The sequence below is a fragment of the Strix uralensis genome, chromosome 1 (assembly GCF_047716275.1).
Source record: "Strix uralensis isolate ZFMK-TIS-50842 chromosome 1, bStrUra1, whole genome shotgun sequence".
In the NCBI taxonomy this organism is placed as follows: domain Eukaryota; kingdom Metazoa; phylum Chordata; class Aves; order Strigiformes; family Strigidae; genus Strix; species Strix uralensis.
Window position 1 is genome coordinate 164413724 of NC_133972.1, and position 10493 is coordinate 164424216.

A 10493-nucleotide genomic window follows, 5' to 3' on the forward strand; every position below is an offset into this window, starting at 1 on the left:
AATTATGTTAAAAGAGGGTGGAAATGAAGTCAAGAGAACAGCTCATTAGCTGTCATTCATCGCCAGGCCATCCTTTGTGGTAAAGGCTCTGCCCAAGCAATAGTCATAGCAATGCACTCCAGATTTTCAGAACAGCAGCCAGATTTGAGAACTTCAGATCAACAAGCATCACCATCAGATCACTGAATGGTCCTTTTTAAAGCCCTGTTTTAGTTTCAGCTGCCCCTTTTCAAATACACATGGTTTGCACCAGGGTTAGTCAAGACATAGTTTAGTTCAGTAAACTCATCAAAGAGTGGACTGAAGTAAGTCACACTGAAAGGTGAAATAGGCGGTCAAAGATCAAGGGTTTCTAATGAACATCAACTAGGTAGGCTAGAGATCGTCAGGCTTAAAAAATGATGGGGAAGATACATACTTTCCAATCATCAACCACTTATCTTAAAGTGGCCTGTGAATTCCAAGTGCATTAAAGGAAAAAAGTACTTGCATCCAGGACACCCTTCAACACACAAACTATGGAGAAGTATGGGGTCATAAATGGTTACTGACTGTGACTAGACCTTCTCAACTTATACAGCAGTAGCAGTTCTTTCCCAAAACGAGGTCCTGAAGTACAACCTCATAAAGAAACACAGATAAACAACATTGGTTTTTTACTCTTGAAGGTGAAAAAAATCCCAGGTGTTTATAACTACCTGTCCTTACTCCCTCGACTTACTCCAGTTTCATACTCAGTAACATATGTTAAGTCTGTTAACATTAAGGGAAGTTTCCTAAGTGGACGTGGGAGGAGAGGAAACAAACCAGTTGCGCTGCAAACACTGTATGCACTCTCCTCCGAGTATTCCCACAAGATCAACACACACTGTGAACATCACATTCTCTATTTTGAAAAATGCAAAATCAGAAGAGTTGAGCCTGAAGCCAAACTTTGGATCTGGAAACCTCTGTAATTTAGGGAAGATTGAATCAATATCTGAACACTGTGGCTCAGACCTCTTCCTAAAATATAACAGTTGACCTCCATCTGCCCTCAGTGTGTCCTCTTCTCAGATGACTGAAGCTCCTTTGCTTGCTGTGGCTGACTACTTCAGAACAAGACTGCTGGAGTGAACTGTGAGATGATGAAAAGTAGACGCAGTGGGAGTTTCTTCTGATGTGTTATTCTGCAGTATGCTTTTTTATTAGCGTCTGAAGAAGTTTTAAGTGAATGTCTCAGTATTATTATGTCATTATGTCTTATCTCTTGAATAAAACCACAATAATAATTACCGCAAGTTTCAGTGATGTTTATTAGCATTTGCATAAAAATTGTCATGTTAAAATTAACAGCTTTACTTTTATGATGTATAACTGAGATCTGCTGCTAGTCACTGCCTAGTGCAGTGATTAAATAACCAAATATTCCACCATGGTTTAAACCTTTTCCAAATGATTGTGGTGATTTTTGGTTTCATCCACCCTGCAACATGCTCTGTTAAAAGCCACTGGATCTTCTCTTTCTATGGGTAGGAAGCCCCAGAATAACATGGCTACCATGAGCTAAAAATGTTTATACTTTAAGGTGCCAAGACAGTGGCAGAGTTTTTTACTTCTGTAGCATTTGATTTGCCTTAGACAGTTGGGAAGTGTCTTATAGTATATTTACGTTAGAAGTGTTTTGTGACTAGTGCTTTGAACAGGTTCATGGAGCCAGTGTTCTGCAGATCCTTCTAAGTAACCTCCTGGCTTTGTTGCCTGTGGTGCTTGGACACTGGGTTCAGAGACTCCAAAGGCTGATTTGAGACCTGTATTCTGGTTGAAAGGGCAATTTATTACTCTAGCAAGAGTAATCTGCTATTGCTCTTGCTAAATTCATCTGAAGTATCCTAAAAGCCTTCAGGAAGGGAATACAGCATGGGGTTTCAATTATTTTACAGTAGCAACCTTCTTGGAACTTGGAACTTGGAACTGCACTTGCATATGCATTTATGGAGGTGTGCCTTCAGTGGAAGTGCAATACGTCCGCACCGTGAGATCTGCAGCTACTGGATACTGTGAAATCTGAAAAGATAAAGTGTGTGGCAGCTCCGTGGCATTGCAGTTGAGATCTAGATTATCTCCATTAAGAGGCCTCAAAAGCAACAATGGTTTCTGCCTGAACTTGCAGACTTGCAATTGCAATTTTGCAGCTCTCAGAGATGGAAAAAAAAGTGACGTTTTCCAAAGAAAGATGCCACTCACAACAGGAATAGTCTTTTAGATTCAACAGCTTCAGTGGCCAAAAAGATTTGTAAAGTACCCAGAAATAAATCTCCTTTAAAAAGGAAATAATTAGTATCTTTTTTTTTTAAAAAAAAAAAGAAGAAATAAAAAGACAGAAATCAAAGATTTATTTGCCCAAATAAGACAAATGCAAGAAAGAGTATCTTACCTAATCCTTTTCCTCTTGGTATAACTCTCATCTGAAAGAATGCAGTGACCCACATTACTGACCCTGGATGGTATCTTTCTGTGTAATATCTTTGACTGAAATAATTTGTGACTGGGTTTAATTATTTTCACTGAAAAAGAAGCACTTAAATCAAAAGGCAAAAATTCCAATTTTTTTGGTTTATCTTGCAAACAAAAAAAAAGCCCTACAGCTCACTGTTAATCTTCGTACAGCTCACTGTTAACCTTTTCAAGATATTTGGGAAATAGAGATATATTATTAACCCTGATCTTACAAAAAAGAGTCAAGAAAACAGATGGATAAAAAGCTCCAGATTTTCAATGAAACTTAGGCATCTGTAGCCTACTGATTTCTAAATGTCTTAACCAAGGTCAAACAGCTTTTGTAACAGAATAGGGACCTGAACTAAATTACTCCCATACTCATTAGAACATCTTTCATCTTAACTGCTGTAGTGGTAAAATTTAATGTCATTTTGAAAAATAAATTTTAAAATATTAATACATAGTTATATTACTACAAAGTTCTCAAATTAGGAATGGAAAACACATATTATTACTCTCTTTGTTCTCAGCGTTGTATAAAATAACAGCATCTTTGGAGGATGTAATTTTTGGTCACATCTGAAAAAGCTGGGTACATTTTAAAATGCTGGCATGTGGGAAATCCTGGTGATTTAGTGACTACATAGTATGCTTACTTTACAGGGGATCTTAATTTGTGCCTAAACTCTGTGGGCTAAGGAATAGTCTTTGACAATGCGGTAGAAGAGAAGGGAAAATACCCAACAACAAAAAACATTGGCAGATTCTGGTGGACACAAAATAGTCTGAGCACCAAGACATGGAAATTCACATGGTCAGCAATGTGTCAAATAGCTCTATTGTTTTTAATCTTAATTTAGTGTGCAGGAATGATTATAGTTTCAGGGTTTTTTCTCCTTGTGCTCAGTTCCTAATTTGTCTGAATCATACGCACTTAATGAAATCCTGCTTTATAGTTCAGGCAATGCAGCTCTGAGCTCAGTAGGGTTGTTTTCCTTTGTGCTCCAGGCATATCTACAGTATCTGGCTTGATTAATCTGTTGCCATTGTATGGTTTATTTAAAATGTCAAATGAATTGTTAATGTGGGAAAACATTCTGCACCAAATTCATCTTTCAGCTACACCTGTGCTGCCTAAGCAAAATCTGCAGCATCCTACAGCTGTAAAGAGAGAGTAGAATTTTTAGCTCATTCAGAACAAAGAAAATACGCAAATCTTGGGTACAATTTGTCAATGTTTGTAAGAACTGAATGCCTATAATTAAATCTCCTCATCAATGTTAAAGGTTGTCCACTAAAATCAGAAGAAATCTCACAATTTGGAGCCTGACTGAAATTTAGAGGATCAAGATTTTTCCTTTTACAATGGTCTCATGCCCAACACACCAGGTTTTTTTGGTTTATTTTTGTTTTTATTTTGCCATAGATACATGGTGATGGCTGTACAACCACAGCTGAGGTTACAGCACTAGGTGTCTGAGCACATCACAACTTTTGCAGTACTTACATGTTCAAGGTCTTCTGGGACGTATTTGCAGATGGAGAAGACAGAGAAAATCTATCATAATTGAGGTAGCCCGAAGTAACTAAATAAGTAATGGAAAAGATCCAGTCACAGAGGCACAAAGCTCCAGCAAGTTTAGGAATAACTCCTGTAGACCTCCATGCTCCAGTGGCTGTACAGTATCTAAGTATCAACCTGAGGAACACCCCAAGGAAAACCGATGGACATCTCCAAAAATGTGACTCATCCCATCTCAATATCTGAGATAGATGAGACAAATCACTCCTTAGAGTTACGTTTCTTACCCCACTGAGTCTGGATAGAGCCTGGGTGACTAGCTTAGGCTGAATGCTTAACTTTGATAGCTACCTGAAAAAACTCTTAGCATAATGGACTTGCTACAATCTTCATTCACTGATTTGGCAGAAGAGTAATACAAGGCCCAGTCTCCTGAATCTCAGGAGAATCTTTCTGAACAGTCCTGCAGAGAATAAAGAAAGATCTTGAAAGCTAGTACTTAATATAATCAGAAGTCAGACAAATCGGATTGCACACTAAGACTGTCACTAAAAATCAAAGGTGAGCTTGGTGGTGTGGGTCTGTTACATATTACGAAGATATTATTTTTGCTGACTTGACATTATTTTTTCTGGGGTTTTGGTTTGGTTTTTTTTTTAAATATGAATATTTGTTTGCTCAGCAATATTCTCAGAGATTATGCTGGTAAATTGTAACTACAGGTATCTCTTTTAAAAGCATCCCAAGAGGATTCCAAATATTGCTTTCTAAAAAACTGTGAGCCAATTGTCCACTTCAAAGGAAGGCATTCCTGCTGACCTAGCAAGTTGTGAATGCAATCTTTACATGGCAACAAAGCACATGATGCACACAGTGTTGATCAGCACTGAAATGAGAGCTGAAAAATGTGATGCCTTTGTTTCACCTCAAGACAAATGCTCTGATGGGTGTACTGCTGCACCATGATCTAATGATGTAGACTTTGCTGTCTCATCTGCTTCTCCAGCAAATAAAATCTAAGTCCAGCACCCCGTACAGCAGTATTAACTCAACTCAGGCCCAGCTTCAGATCCACACCTGAAATACAACCTGTGCACAGTGCAAGTCACATTGGAATATTAATATACACAAAATTCAGAGAGGAGATTACAGAAAGAGTAATTCTGAAGTTCAGGAAGTTGTTTTATACCAAAGAGTGCTTTTTAGGCCAGAGTCAAGCCCAGTACAGCTGTTCTGATCGGCTCCCATTGCGGATGAGGGACAGCATATGCAGGGGAGAGCATATAGAGATTGGCAACTTCAGAACCTTTGTTGAGAACTACACTTTATTTTTTAGTACTGATCTTAGCATTGTATCAGGCAGGCACTCCATTGCCAGTCCACTCCTCATGCCATACAGTTAACACAGTGGTTCACTGCTTTTCTGTTTGGTGGCTGGACTTTAGTTTCCTCCTTAATTTTGTTCTCAGAAAATACTAAACTGAATCTTGCCTTGTAAAGCCCATATATACAGTTTGTGCTCAGACTCCATGATCCTTTGAACAGAAAATACGATAGCACATACTGAAACAAAATAGTCAGCTGCCGGTAAGGAAGAGTTTAATGATTTTAGTGGCCTAAATGGGAATTAAGTTGTCTTTCCATGAAAATCCTTGAAGATCCACTTCTGTTTTAAGATTTGACTTTTGGTGTGTTTTAGGTGTCTAAGCTGAGAGTCTGCAGATCATAAGCCTCTTAAATTGGCTGCATGGAGAGGAAAGCTCCATCAGAAGAGAAAAAGGAACCTAACTGAGGTTCAGGGAAATGCCTACAGAGAAGCCTGTGCAGAAAGATGACCGCTCTTCAATTAGATAAGTTTGAGGATCCAGACACCTGGAGACCGAGCTATTCAAAAGCAGCCTGAGAAACCGTGTCAATGAGAGCTACCTGACTCTGGTCTCCACATGGGCTCCAAGCCTGGTGAGAGAATCAAAGGGTGGAGTTCAGATTTGTTTGCTTGTTCAGTCCTTGGGCTGCTGTCCAAGACCAACAGCAAGAATGCCAATGGTGGTGGAGGTTTCTGTGATGTGGTGTACCCTCTCTGCTGCTCCAAAACTGTCTATGCTTTTCTTATTCTCTTGTATTCTTGGAAATTCCAAGGTTTTTTTAAAGATTTTACAAGAGGGTAACCAGAAACATCCTATACACCAACAGCATTCTTCCAGAAGTGCATTTTGCTGCCTGGTAGCTACCCACATCACTTCAGTGTCTAACAGCAGTTGACTTTTGAGGTTGTGTTTCTCAGTGTGCTTAAAGGTGCTCAGTTATGTGGTTTCCTGACCACTGCGGTCCCTAGGGACTGATGAGCAGAATCAGCTCAATACAGAATTCGGTGTTGACAGGAACACAAATGCCTCACTTTGGCACTGCACATAAGTAAATGCTTAAATCACACAGAATTTAGTGAGACTTAAGCACAGGCTTCTTGTCAGCTGCCTTTAGCCACATTAGTCATCTCAGCCACTTTCAGTTAGTATGGCACAGGCTTGACTGCAATTTTGAGAACCCAAAAATGTGGTCTGTTCAAAGACCCTCAGGGTGCAGAAAGGCTCTTGACAGTGGGCAATACACAAAACACTGCAGTGATTGATAGGAGACATGGAAATGATTAGCTTATCATTGGACAGTTTGAAGAGTAGATACAGAATCACCAAAAGCAGATAGGGAGCTGCTAAATCAATTTTTATATATACCTCCTCCAGTCCAGTTTTTTCTAGGCATCCAAGGTGAATTACTCCTGTCTAACTCACTTCTTTGGCAAATGCACTTAAGTATGGAGTCTTAGTTTTTGTTCCTACTTCAATTACACTGTACTGTAATTTATTAGCACTGACTCCCTAATGATTTTTCTCTTAGAGAATATTAAGAAGTCACTGACTCAGAAATATAACTGGCTGCAATGATCAGTTCCACCACCCAATATACTGGCAAGAAAAGGCATTTGTTGTAGTAGTTTGAGAGAATTGTCCTTTGAGAATGGCATTTTAAAGTGTTCACCTAAATTACAATTGTGCCATAAATATGACAGGTTTAAACTATGGCAGCTGAGAAATTATATATATGAAAAATTACAGGGATATGATCTTTTTGCACTGGCGCATAAAGATTTAATCTCCTGGGTTAAGTACCCAGAACACAGCAGTTGTGTCAAGATAATAGTTAGAGTGATGCTCAGAGAAATGTTTCTCGTGGTTATTTCTCAGAGCTTTGATGTTTTCTTTGAAGGGAATGCCTTTTGTGGAGTACAGGTGCAAAGCTTTTGTGGTGGCCCCTGGGTGAGCACTCTTCTGGGGAAATGTTGCAGGAGGGCAAAGGAGGCAAGTGACCACCCCATACATTTCTGATTAAAGCAGCACAAATAACTACCAGGAAAATGGTAGCATTCCAGGAGAGTTTGTCAGAGATGGGGTCAAGAAGATGCTACAAATAATTCCTCTGAACCTCTGTAGCAGTCCCAGATTACCTTAACAAATTTCTGAGCGATCTAGGTACTCTGGAAACTGTAACCTATAGAAAATCTAGTAGTCTAATGGGGCTGTGATAATAAATACCCTTTTATACCCCAATTTTTTCCTGGAGTAGAAATTATAATCACTACTTATTATACTTACCCCTTGTAACCATGGTCTTTATTCTACTTAGAATGTGGTGGATAAAGTTAAATATGTAGCCATGAAACTGTAGCTTTTGATGTGATACTTGAGCTAAGCTTGTTCAACATTCTAGCTAAGCTCCTAAGCGTCAGGACTCTGAAGAAGATCTAGGGGACATTGGGTGCAAGCATGACATATATTCTGTGACAAAATAGATTAATGTCATCTTTAATGTGCAAGTGAAGAGTACTGAACCAGCAGAGAGAGGTGACCATGCCTTGTGTGCAGCACAGTCTTCTGCTACCCTTTGTAGAAGAATGATGCACACTTTTCTGGTATTCTACATCTTTTAATTATTGTAGAAAAGCTGGAGAGTGTTCTGAAGAAAGCTTAAAATATTTTGAAGATGATGAAAATTTTGTCCATGGAGGCACTGAAAAGATCTCAATCTGTTTATCTGATCACAAGAAGAATGGGAGAGATTACAAGTATGAAGACTTTTCCCAGGGAGAAGAGAGTGGGTACTAAAAAGTCACTTTGATCTAGGAGAGAAAGGCATCACATAATACGAGAAATAACAGACAAATATTTAAGAGGGAGGATTGTTAATCAGTATAACAAACCACTGACAGCATGGGCAGATTGTCTTTCTGGAACACATCTTTAAGATGAAGTAGAAGCAGAAATTATAGTTTTCCTGTAAGTAGGTGATATTTAAAGGGCTGTAATATACTGGAGTTCTAGGTAAATTAAACTGTTAATTCAACTTCTCTTAGTGACACAATTCATATATCTATTTCCTTCACATAAAATATGTTGCTGTTAATAAGACACACCATTATAAAAAATAAAATTCCATCAAATGAGCAAAGGCAAATCCCAAAGAAAAGTAATTACACAATGCAGAATTCTAGGAAATCTTCCATTCACATTCCAGATACCAGTACCGTAAATAGTTACTTTTTTTGCAGATGAAAAAAAAAGCAGAACAACTGCTTTTAAGTGTTATTTTATATTTCGTATAAACCGTAGCCTGCATTTAAAGCTGTTGAAAAAATTCTAGTGAACACAAAATCAGATAAAAGTTGTGGAGTATGAGTCCTGTTCGCTTTATGGGTCCTTCACAACATACTTGGATGTGGACATGTGCCTTATAGCTTTCTTTCCACAGAGAGTATCCTTATTTTCTTATAGGAGAACTCAACATTTGTGGGATGAATCTCTCAAGGACACTTTGGATGGACCGCTGTATAGAATTGGATCTCTGCTATGTATCATGAAGATACCTAATAAATAACTTTTTAACTATATGCATGGTAAAGACAAATCTTTAAATTACATGTTGCAAAATGCCAGAAATGAACTGTGAATGTCTAGTTTTCACCAGGGGGAATAAAAAAAAAAAGCCAAATTATATAGTGATATTACTCAGTAGTTCTTTAAGAATTTTCTAGAGGAAAACAACTATTACTCCCTTTTTTGTGGAAGAAGAACATCTCAGTAAACCGTAATGATTTGACCAAAGTCACCAAATACACTAGTGACAGAGCTGGGAGAAGACTTAAATGTCCTGAATGTCTGCTTTGTGCTCTCTCCTTCAAACAACTTTTACAAAACTTTCATTTCTTGTATATGTAGAAACCCTTCACATTTCTTTAAATCCTTTGTGCTTAAACTCTGTCCAGGTCTGTGAGACTTCCTATAAGATTTCTTTTCTGTATGTATTTGTTCTATGCATGCTGCTGGCAAAGAGAGGAGGAAAGCTGGCCAAAACTCAGGTATTTTACTGTACATCTGGAAGCTGGTTTTGCAGACCTGGGGCGAAATTCTGGCCCAATTGAAATTAATGGCAAAACTTCAATGGGGCAGAATTTCACCCCTGGGAACTAAGCAAAAATATCTCCACCCTTACAAACTGAGAACAGAAACTTGCTTTCAACAAGACATTATTCGCTACTACCTATTTCACAGTAGTTCTAAAGAGAGTTTTGTAGTCAGTCCAGTTAGCAGTTTAAAGGAAATAAGAATAAAAATCGTGGTAAATTCCTTTTCACCGACCTATGAATACAGAGACCAATTAATTTATGTACACAGAAAAATAATAACAAAACCTATGTTGCAGAGACCTTTTTATTACAGATTTAGAGTGAGGCTACTTCTGTTAACATTTAATTTTTTTCAGAATATACATATATATTTACCTGGATTGAATTTGAAAAAGTTTACTACAGGGTTAAGGTAATAAATCAAAAGAAGCAATAGCACCCTCTCACAAAATCATAAACAGCCAGAACCTGATCTCTTAAATGCAAAAAAGAAAATGTCTTCAAAAGTCAGAAAAAAAAACAGGGTTGGGGGAAAAATAAAGCTCCTTTTTATTTCAAACAAATGTTAATTCAAAGCTAAGTGGAAAGAAACACCATAATTGCTTCTAAGACTTATACGTCTGGGCCTCATTTGTATGGAATTTTCCAAAATCTTTCAGTTCTAAGGACCTAAAGTCACTCTGTGCCTTGTGACTGAATGCTACAAGGCATTGTTGAAACGCAAACTTTGGCCAGAGCCATCATAACAGAAAGAGGCCAAGATGTTGGTCCAGATGTTCCCTATTCCTCCATTTTAAAATGGAGACCAAAAGGATGAGCAAGCTGGGCTGGAATCCCTCTTTTGCTTTTTGCAAAGGGTAAAAGTTGTGAAATCATTGAGACCAGTCACTAGGACTTCAGAATAACTGAGGTTAGGTCATTGCTGAAGTGTGTTGCTGAAAGAGAATGGACTCTTGGATTAAGGCCCAACAAAGTAGGATGCAACAAAGTCAATCACCGCCCAGGTCCAAACAATTGTCAGCATAGGTTTCA